Source organism: Lepisma saccharinum, unplaced genomic scaffold (genome assembly GCF_977018435.1).
Source record: "Lepisma saccharinum unplaced genomic scaffold, izLepSacc3.1 HAP1_SCAFFOLD_50, whole genome shotgun sequence".
NCBI classification, from domain to species: Eukaryota; Metazoa; Arthropoda; class Insecta; order Zygentoma; family Lepismatidae; genus Lepisma; species Lepisma saccharinum.
Window position 1 is genome coordinate 1,210,182 of NW_028142905.1, and position 11,183 is coordinate 1,221,364.

The following is an 11,183-nucleotide window of genomic DNA, read 5'->3' on the forward strand; positions in this document are numbered from 1 at the left end:
GTTAAATAATTCGTTTATCTGCGCTTTCGTTTTGCATAATAATGTATACGTAACCTCCCCCCTCGAAAATCTTGGGCACGCCACTGACTCTAGTGTTCAAAAGGATTAATCTTGTGTTATCTGCAAAATAAGAGTCACGGTTTTGTTTATTCGAAGGCAAGACAAGAATGAAAAATTGAATCCTTTATGTTGGATGAGTCATTGCTGTCAGAAGCGATATGGGCAGAAATAAAGTGCCAGCAATATTTGTATTTTAGAGGACACCTTTTCCAGCATCCTTGCGGCAAGGTACGTGCTTATTTAAGTTGTAATTGTAACTATAATTGTGAAAAGTGGAAACATTACAAAACAAGTGGTTTGTGTAACGGGCTATCTGTTACGCAATTTGCCGGCACCTGTTGCATGACTGGGCCGGCAAGCGGCCGAAGCTCTTGCGGTGGCATGCTGCAATAACCTCCCTGTAGATTACACTGAGGGACAGACGATCGCCACCTTACAGTAAGGGGAGACAGACTTTAGGAAAATATCGTAAATCATTTCAAAAGTAGGTCAAAGGATGAGGTTAGCATAAGAGCAAAAATTGCAGGAGGTAAAAAATAGCTTAAAAAGTGATGCCAGAGCTTCTTCTGTCCACTTTTCTCTCATTGTAGGTTAGTGTAGTCCGTAAAACGTCGTAAAATAAAAAGTAGGTCAAAGGACCCTTCCAGAACGAAGCATTCCACCTACTTACGTCACTATCTTGGCTACATCCATTATCTTCTTGTGATTAATGGGGATGTGTCCATCATACGCTAGATCAGTTGGAATCTGGCGTACTGCTGAATTTGGCTTTTGCAGCAGGAAAGTGTGTTTCACTAGGCCATCGATATACTCAGATGTGGTCAAATAATCTCTCGATAAGGAGTATTTTACTTGCCTATATTTAGATATCAAAAATGATGTGGTCTTGTTAAGTGACTTTGCTGTTTTTTTTTTTTGTAGAACTGCGGGCACCAGTTCTTAAAGTCAATGACACTTTCGGTAGATATCTGAGTAACGTTAAAACCTGACTTCTTAGACGTTTTAATAAACTCAATGTACTCTTGTGGTGCATAAATTCTGTCCATTTTTCTGATTTTTCTTTTGTCAGTCTCGAAGTAACGGTCACATTGCAAGAATGAATGACTCCGCACAGGGAAGTACTGATAGATCTTACGAAATCGTCCTGTGGCAACTAATGCCAGGAAGAACCGTACTAATGTATTATTACGGTTTTGGCCTCCGCAGGCATCACTGTAAACGTGAAGTTATTTGACTACAGGGCTCATATTTTGTATTTTTAACCATAACATACTACAAACTTCATCGATACCGCGTTTAGCCTCACCTTCTGGGTACACATAGAAATCGGCAGCATTAGTTTTCAGGTCATGAATGCAAAATACGTGTAACCAAAGTTTCCGGAGCTAAAAGATATTAACGAACATTCTAGACAGTCGACCACGTCCTGTTATCGTCATACTTTCGTTAATAATACGGGATAACAATTCGCGTGGAATGTTCTTGGCAACTAAATTGTTGTGTATGAATTAGGTTCATTATTATTATCATCATCATCATCATTTCTTTTAAAGATATACACACTGAAGCATTTGTATTTTTGATATTTACTGTCTATTTTCTTCCGCTTTAAACTAATCGCGGCGATGATGATAATGATGATTGCATGAAACGACAAGGGGAACCCCACAAAACTTTCTTAGTGCCATCGACATGAGTGTAAGGAAACTTTCAAACCAATGGGACAAGTGACACGGGATGTTCACACTGTCACACTAGTGACACACACTTCCAGACTGTAAAATAGCATTCATTGCACATGAGGGTCCAAACAGCAAACGACACGTTCATATGGTGTATTCGCGTGCTACTTGTTACTTCGGTCGGAAAGCTCCTTAAAGGAAGGGTGCTGAGACCGAAGCGACGCGCTACACGGGGAGTTCCCAACTAAGTGACAAGCGACATGGTGCCTTCAGTCTATTAGCAAGCGTTGCTTGCGAACAACAGATAGGCGACACGATAAACCGCACATTACCAAACAGATCTAGGCGACACGATAACCAACATGTGTCGCTTTGTCGCTTCTGCGTCACTCAAACTGGGCCATATCCTCAATAGCTTGCAACATGTTGCCGTGGTTTGTTGTTCGCGCATACGCGATGCAATGAGTGTCTTGCTTTAGTGAGATTGCGCACCAAAGCGACAAGCGGCACGCGACACTTATCGCTTGAGGATTTCACCAACCGAAGCCCGTGCTTCCCGTCATGCCGCTACGATGTGAAATGTTGCTCTTGATTGGCTCCTTTCCAAGCAACATGTGTCACTTAGGTATGAAAGTTGCCTTGGATCGAATGACCCGTGTCGCATTGCATTGAAATCCTCGTATCGTTTGTCGCGTGTCGCTTTGGTGGAAAATCTCCTTAAGGAAACGGTGCAGTCAGAGCTTTTGTCCCTACGGTTCGAAAGGCTGCATTGATTTCCGACTGCTCGCTTTCAAGCGACATTTGTGGTTTATCACCTCTTTATGAAATTTCTCTCAGGATACTATTTATATTCTAATAATATAGAAAAATAAACTCTATTACACAGTCCAAGACCTGACGTCCGGAATCACATTGCGATGTTTCTTCTTGTTTTACGCATGCTATTTATTTATTAATTTTATTTTATTTTTCTTTCCAAATTAATGCCATTTCGTGACTGCAAATCACTCCACAAATATAACTGTTTCCATCAATTCACTTACCGCCTTTCTAGAGAAACAAATCTACACAATATATTCCAAAAACTAACTAAGCCGCATTACTTTCATAACAAAATTAGCACTTGGGTCGATCGCACTGGCATCTACTTGTCATCGTCTCGGGGAACCACTTTCTTGGGTCGTTTTCCACACTACGTTATTCAAGGCGCTGTACCCAGGTCAACTTTCGCCGCCGGCAACCTCAATTTAGCGCACATAAATGCCCAGAGCGCCCTCAAACATTTCCTCGAGATTCAAAATATATTCTCCACGCTCGAACATATCGATGCTCTTTCAATCTCCGAAACGTGGCTGCAAGAGTCCCTCTCGAGCGATCTGGTGCATGTGGCGGGATTTAAACTCTTTAGGAGAGACAGGATCGGAAAAAGGGGCGGGGGAGTAGCAATATATCTAAGGGAAGACATTAACGCAAAAGTAATAGGAGAATCTCACGGAGAATATAACTATTCTTTTGAATTCCTCATTCTCGAAGTCACCGTAAGACAACAAAAGTTTATTTTGTCCGTAGTGTACCGACCTCCTTGCACTTCCCTCGTCAACTTCGAAAATGAAATCGGGAATTTCTTGCCAAACTATGAACATTCGCTAATTTTGGGGGACTTTAATATCGATCTCTGCAGCACAAAGAAAGAAGTCACTTCGTTCCGGGACACGGTGTCTGTTCTGAACCTTTCCATTCTGTCCTCTCGACCCAACTCACCACACTCCAACCTCTGAATCGTGGATTGACTTAATTCTTGTTTCCAGCCCATCACGCGTAGTAAGTCACGGACAAAGCCCAGTACCCGGAATCTCCTACCGTGACATGATACTTTTATCTTATGAGCTGCGCGTTCCCAAGTACAAAGCCAAACTTATATGTTACAGAGACATTAAAAACATAAACGATGCGCAATTATCTGCCGACGCCGCCCTCCTCCCATGGCACGTAATCATCACGTTGCCCACTCTCGACCAACAGGTGAATCTCCTTAACACTTTCATTCTCCAGCTGTACGACAAGCACGCCCCGGTGAAAAAGAAACGCGTCTATCCCCCCCCCTGCCCTTGTCCGTGGTTGACTGACGACCTGCGGCAGTTCATGGCAGCTAGGGATCGAGCCTACGGCAAACATACGGAGGGACGTAAAGCGCGGCCAGTCGGCAAGTGGCAGTTTCGAAAGTTTCAGAATGTTACGAAATCGTTGTAACCAAGAGGTCAGGAAAGCAAAGCGTCGATTCGCGAACGATCTTCTGAATTATGAGAAAAAGTCGGATGTTATTTGGAAAAACTGAGAACTTTAGGGGTTGGTAAACAAAAAAGGAACGATCAATTAAACTTCTCCATAGAAACGTTGAACGAATATTTCAGCGAATTTCAAACACTCAATAATAATGTAAGAAAAGAAACAATACGAACGATTTCGACCACCGTTCACAGCAAAGCACCAAAATTTTTCTTCTCGCCCATTCGGCCAGAACACGTTCAGTCAGCTCTCAATAAAATAAAATCCACCGCTGTGGGAATAGACGAAATCTCTGTTTTAATGATTAAAAAAATTCTCCCGTACGTTCTCGTTCCTATAACAGGCATTTTTAATTTCTCTCTGTCCTTCTGCATATTCCAGTTGATTTGGAAACTGGCTAAGGTTCGTCCTCTGCCGAAAAAAAACAAAGTTCTTAGCCTCGGCGACCACCGGCCGATAAGTATTCTTCCGGCTCTGTCCAAAGCTCTCGAACACGTTGTCAGTAACCAAACGCGTAATTTTCTTTCACGAAACAATCTAATAAATCCCCTCCAATCGGGATTCCGGCACAACCATAGCACCTGCAAGGCGCTCGTCAACGTGACGGACGACGTAATACACGCCATGGACATTAAAGAAGTAACTATTCTTGTACTTCTGGACTTTAGTAAAGCTTTTCAGACTATTGACCACGACATTCTGCTATCGAAGCTATCCTTCCTGTACAACTTCTCTGACCCAACCGTAGCTTGGTTCCGTTCGTACATTAATGAACGCCAACAATGTGTCTTCAACTCTGGTGAGAAATCGTCGTGGCAATCAATCAGCGCCGGTGTCCTCCAGGGAACCGCCCTCGGTCCACTCCTCTTCTCTCTGTACATTAACCATATTCCTGACGCACTCGAACACTGCAAATATCACATCTATGCAGATGATCTTCAGCTGTATTTGTCCTTTCCTCCAAAGAATATTGAAAATTCAATTCGCGATATAAATTATGATCTGAAAAAATCAGTACTTGGTCAGCTAATCATGGGCTACTAATTAATCCTTCGAAAACCCAAACTATTATTATAGGTTCACAAAAAATGCTTTCCGCATTTGAAATTTCTTCCCTCCCGCCCATAATGGTTTTAGGGAAAGGTATTAAATTAAGTAAAACAGCCAAAAATCTGGGCGTAATGTTTAATCAGCATCTCTCATGGTCAGTTCACGTAAATTTAACTAGTAAGAGAGCCTTCGCTGCATTACATGCTCTTGTTCGGCTTAAACATTTTCTACCCTTTAGCATTAAAATCAAACTGGTGCAAGCAATTGTTTTTCCACACTTCGATTACTGCGATTCTGTCTATTCCGAACTACCAGATGATCTCGCTCAACGTCTTCAACGAGTACAAAACACTGCGTCCGCTTTATTTTCGATCTGAAATATAGAGACCATTTATCCGTATTCTTTACATAGCTAAATTGGCTCTAATCAATTGATCGGCGGCGAAAGATTCACAACCCCACCCTTCCCTATAGGGCAATCAGTTCAAAGGAACCGGCTTATCTCTTGAGCAGATTCTTGATGCTTTCCGAATCACACAGCCTTGACACCAGATCGCGAGGGAGAACTCAACTACTCATCCCCCTTCATAACTCAATTTTTTATTCAAAACCTTTCACCGTTTCTACTTCTCGTCTTTGGAACTCACTGCCCCTCGAAATCCGGAACTCATCTTCAGCATATGTCTATAAGACGCAATTAAACTTTTTTATTGGGTACAAATAGTTAGCACACTATATTTTAGTGATAAATTGAATACAGTTAAGCGCAGAAAAACACTGAAAACCCTTATTCACCTTAATATTTCAAATACCTGACTACTGTCATGAATATCTGATTGTGTGTGTGTGTGTGTATGTGTATGTGTGTGTTTTGTTGTATGCTCGTGAGTATAGGTTAGGTTTCTATTCCCGTATGTATTTTTTTCTTATCCATTTTTTTTTGTAATTTTTTCTTTGTAATTTTATATTTCTCTTTCTTTATTATAATATTTACCTTTCTATGTAATGGTTTAAATAATGTTGTAAAAATGGTTAAGTGATAGAAAAGGCTACAAAGCCTTAACTTCGGCATGATAAACAAGACGCAATAAATAAATAAATAAAATATTAAAAAGCAAGTTATGCCCCCGGAAGGCGGAAACCCTGTTTATGAGACTGTTTAACAGATTTATTTATTTAAAAGAGACTTCCAAATACAGCGTTAGCCATTTTACATTGGTATGCATAACAGTAGAAAAAAACATTAACAAAAACTACATATCGATAAAGAGCCTTACATATTTTGTAGAACATACTTTTAACACTTCCCAGATTTTCAAATGTGTATATTTTCCACGCTAAGTAGTTCTATTTGGCTGCGTAGTCTGTAGAAGAGAGAATGCTGGACGAGGCATGAACTTGGCTTCTGAGAAGCAAAACGTTGAGTGCTCCTTGTCCAATATGGCACTCGAAAATTAATATTCTAAACGAGGCCGTAATTTCTGATGTTACCATTAACTACTTTATGCAGGAATACATGGTCTGCCATTTTATGAATCTCGTGAGGAGAGAAATCAGATGTGAAAAATATAAAAAAAATCCAAGTTTGCCCTTTATTATCACATGAGTTACGTAGTCACACCTCTGTTATTCACATCCTTTTAGCAGAACCTTAGGAAATTCACTACCTAGAATTTGAGTATTACTATGATCTATTGCACAATATATAGGTGTAATATGTGCTATTTCGAAATGTACATCCCATTTCAGATCCAAAACGTCCTCCTTGCAAGATTGCCTGTATAATTTTCGGTAGTGTCAACCATAGGCTGGGAACTAAAATATCTGACTTATATTAATTACTCATTAGATATGTGTCAATTAGAAATAATGTATTACAAAGGAAACGAAATAAATGTACTAAACTACCTTTAATCTTTTGGTATTCTATTTTTACGTTTATAAAATGGAATGTATGTCCAGGGATTGTATTATTGTTCCAATAAACAGATGATTTCGCACAATTCCGATATGAAATATCACCAGAGACTAAATTCTAGTTTATGTTGTTAACAAGTGAATAGTAAAGTTTGTCACACTCCTAAACACCCATGCTATACCACCAAATCATCGAACCCGGGACTTCAGAAGTTACCTTCATGTTCCTCATTTAGTCGTAGTTCCAAAACTTATTCTTAATGCTTTTGAACGACCTGTTTACCTGCCTTCGTAATAGGAAACGTCAAGGAATTGTGCATGTTTTATAACCTAATCGGATTCTCGTTATCCTGCAATTGTGGTCGTGGCTAACCACACCGGAGCCTAATCACTTGGGTTTTTGCCGACAGTCGCCACAATACGAAGGAAAACGATACTAAAGTGATCGGAACATTACAACTCTTGATTACTGCCATGCCATAAGATAGTGATTTGGCTTCTAATTTCCCTACTCCACCATTTCCTTAAGGCAAATTTATTGATATAAGGAATGGTGGAAAAGAACAACAAGTATCCTTTCAACGCATATACAAAATGTTAATTTCGCAGAAATCCCCGTATTCCAGGATTTCAGCTTATTTGAAATTCACTGAAATCTACGTTAATAAAGGGTTCCATCCCATGTCTCCCCATGTGAATAACCCATTTCTAACGGTATAAGAGCCATATAATCACTCTTGTAACTCTCTTTATCTCTCCCAGCCAACATTCTCCAACTCCTGCTATTGTGTCGTCTACACAATTTTGAGTTTGAATCCCGGCCAAGCAATGGCCGACTGCTTAATGTATTTTGTAAAAGTGATTATTTAGATTAAATTAGGAAGAGACTGCGCTCCAGAGGGATCATCAAGGTACTCTATATATTTTTTATGTATATTCAGCGATGTGTAATGATATCAACTGTAGTCAGGAATATTGAATACTGTAACGTGTATTCATTTAACCACTCTTGTAACTACAATGATATTTATTATTCTCAGCCTACAGTCAGCATCATGTTTAGAAGATCAATGGTGAGAAAAACTTTTTTCTTATTTAACAAAAACGCATAACAGTTCCAAATTAATACCGCAGGCGGAAAGAAACAAACACCCTTGTTTCAAGTTTATTCTCACCATTGATCTACTAAACATGATTCTGAATGTAGCCTCAAAAATATAGTACAAACACATTATTACACTTAATTTTAGGATTTTACTTACCTTTTAGATTTTATGGAACCGTAATATTTATACGAACTCGTGTGCATGCGTCTGCACGTGGATCTAATTTACATCGTACATGAACTACGTAAATTATACCTAAAGAGAAATCAGAATTTAATATAAATACATTACGTCAAATTAATTTGTAACTATTTTGTTAAAAGGTGACTTGTAAATTAATGTATGATTCTTATTTCATTATATTTTCTATTACAGACAATGTCAAAGAATGTGATATTCGAGGTCTTATCTGCGTTCAAGAAAATGGTAAGAACAAGTGCTTATTCTTAATTGTAGATATTACACACCAAATGTTATATATTTTCGATGAATTCTTACAATTATATTTGAACAATGTCTGTACTTATACTCTTATATGTTTAAAGGATTATATACAGTTATGTTCACAGAAAGTGGCACACACATTTGAGTTAAATTTAAAATTCGGAGCCCATAGTGTGAAGCACTACACTCGAAGTAAAAATTCGAAATACATCACCAGCAGCGTAGCTTAGCACTTAAGTTTATCAGCACATGGATGGAAGTTTCGGAATTTCACAATTGAGGGAAACGATTACAGGAGAGCCTTGAATTGTTATTATTAATGTAATAGGGTGTCGAATTTTACATTCAAACATAAGGCGAAAATTTCAGATATTATTTTATTTTATTTTTTTCAAAAACAGCAGAAACTCATATAAAAAGAACTGTTTCAACCCTAGCTTACCAGTGCCGTAAATGTCACTTAATTATTTCAGGGGGAACCGTCACAGGCCCACATTTCTTTAATCACTAAAATTCAAGAAACCATAGTAGTATAAGAATCCCAGTGCTGCGCCAGAAGGTGGTGCACCCCTTACGGTGAAAATATTGTAAAACCAGAGAGTGGTTCACGACTGTGATTGGTCGAGACAGATCACGTGACCGGAAGTGGGCGTGGTTGGAGGTGATGTCACTTCAGACAGTGTTGGCAACTCACCCTATGAAAATTTTACCATACAATGTTGTACGAGTTATACTAAACCTACAACTAAAGAGTTCGCAAAACTTATTTGATAATGCAATATCTATTACCAATTAAACTAACCTTACCCACCGGTGCATGGCTCTGATTGGTCGAGACAGGTCACTTGACTCAAAGAAAGAAAGTGATATACCCGAAAATGGCGACTTTGGGGAAACGTTGTAGTCTTGAAAATTAATGTATGAATCTTATTTCATTACACTTTCTATTACAGACTAAGTCAAATAATGTGATATTCGGGGTCCATAGTGTTTTGCGTTTTGTTTTAACCTTACGGCCCTCTTTCTTGATGCGTTCGAGGAGTCAGCGTAGTTTCCTTTACGATGTATTTTTTTCCCTATGTGTTTGAGTTTTTATAGGGGGGTGATTTCAACTTATCCTTTGACGGGTAAGCTAACCTAATGGCACACCTACCAATATTAACTTATCTTTATTATACTTTCCGAACAAATAATTGCATATGGTTGCCATTTTGGATTTCCGAAAATTGGTTGGTTGTATTGGGAGTTTTACTCATATTCAAGTGTTCATTACAATTCCACGAATCAGATTTTGATTAACTCCTACTGTTTAAGAGATAGACCTACATCTTGTCGCCATTTTGGAAATACAGAACATTGATGGTATTGAGACCTTTAATCACACCCAAGTTCATATTACAAATTTGCTAGCATATTTTGTCTAACTCCTACCGTTTAAGATATAGACCTACATCCTGTCGCCAATTGGAATCCCGAACATTGGTTGTATTCATATTGTACTCACATCCAAGTATGCATTATAAATTGTAGTGTGATTTTTACTCGCAAAAGCAACGCGTAAAAATTACGTACAATTTTCCTTCGCTTCAGCACGCCCTTGAGAGCTCCAGACTCTGCGATCTATTTGTAGTTCTTGTGTTGTCCCCTATAGGGAAGCTCTATACACTTTGCCCTGCTATCTCTGCAGTACTCGAGCAACTACGATTCGATATTCGTCCAGCAGTAGTAACGGTCGCTTGCTCCCACTTTCACTTTCCAAGACTCAGCACGTAAACAGCCTCATGTAGTGAAACCAAGGCTTGAAGGAACGTGAAGACGACCACGTTGTGTATCAAAGGAATGAACTGTAAATTGGTTTGTACGATTGTGATTATGTAGTGACTTTAGGAAGTCTTGTGTTAGCAGTGAAAATTAATATTGACACGAAATATTAAGCAATTCTGAAACAAATGCATAGTTTTATGATGCGTGCTTTAGCGGCCTCGTAGCTGACACTTGAATTTGAATGCTCGAATTAAATTGTTAAGTTGAAAATGTGCATGCCTTACTGACTAATTGATATGTTTGCGGAAGTAAAGTTGAAACCATGATTATTAATTAATACTCAGGAAACGTAGTTGCCTTCTTTGACTCTGTTGGCGTGACATTATTATTAACTTCTGTTTGTTCATTTGAGTTGTGTGAATTAGTACACGTCGAAATTATTTCACTGCAAGCATAAATAAGTGAGGTTTGGACATAATTAATTGAACGATCTACATGAATCATAATTAATTAATTGCAGCTTGGTAAAATGCATGACTTAAATGCCTTGACTTAAAATTTCATTCCTCGACAAAACGAAGCAAGGCGTTCTGCGGATATAATAACTGTTGTACTGTAATACTACGCATTTGAAGTGCTTGATTGTACACCAAAGAAGTGTAGTGAAATCAGCAATAGCATATTGTGCCATGACCAAAGTGAATATTCTGTGACCGGCTTTAATATAACGAGCATTGACCCCTATTATACGAAGGAAGATTAGTTCACGTACTTTAATCGAGAACTAGTAGTTTGCGAATGCTGGGATGGTTGGTTTAAAGTGAGTCCTCGACAAAAAAAGGTGGCACCAGTAAATTATTGTTATTTATACGTC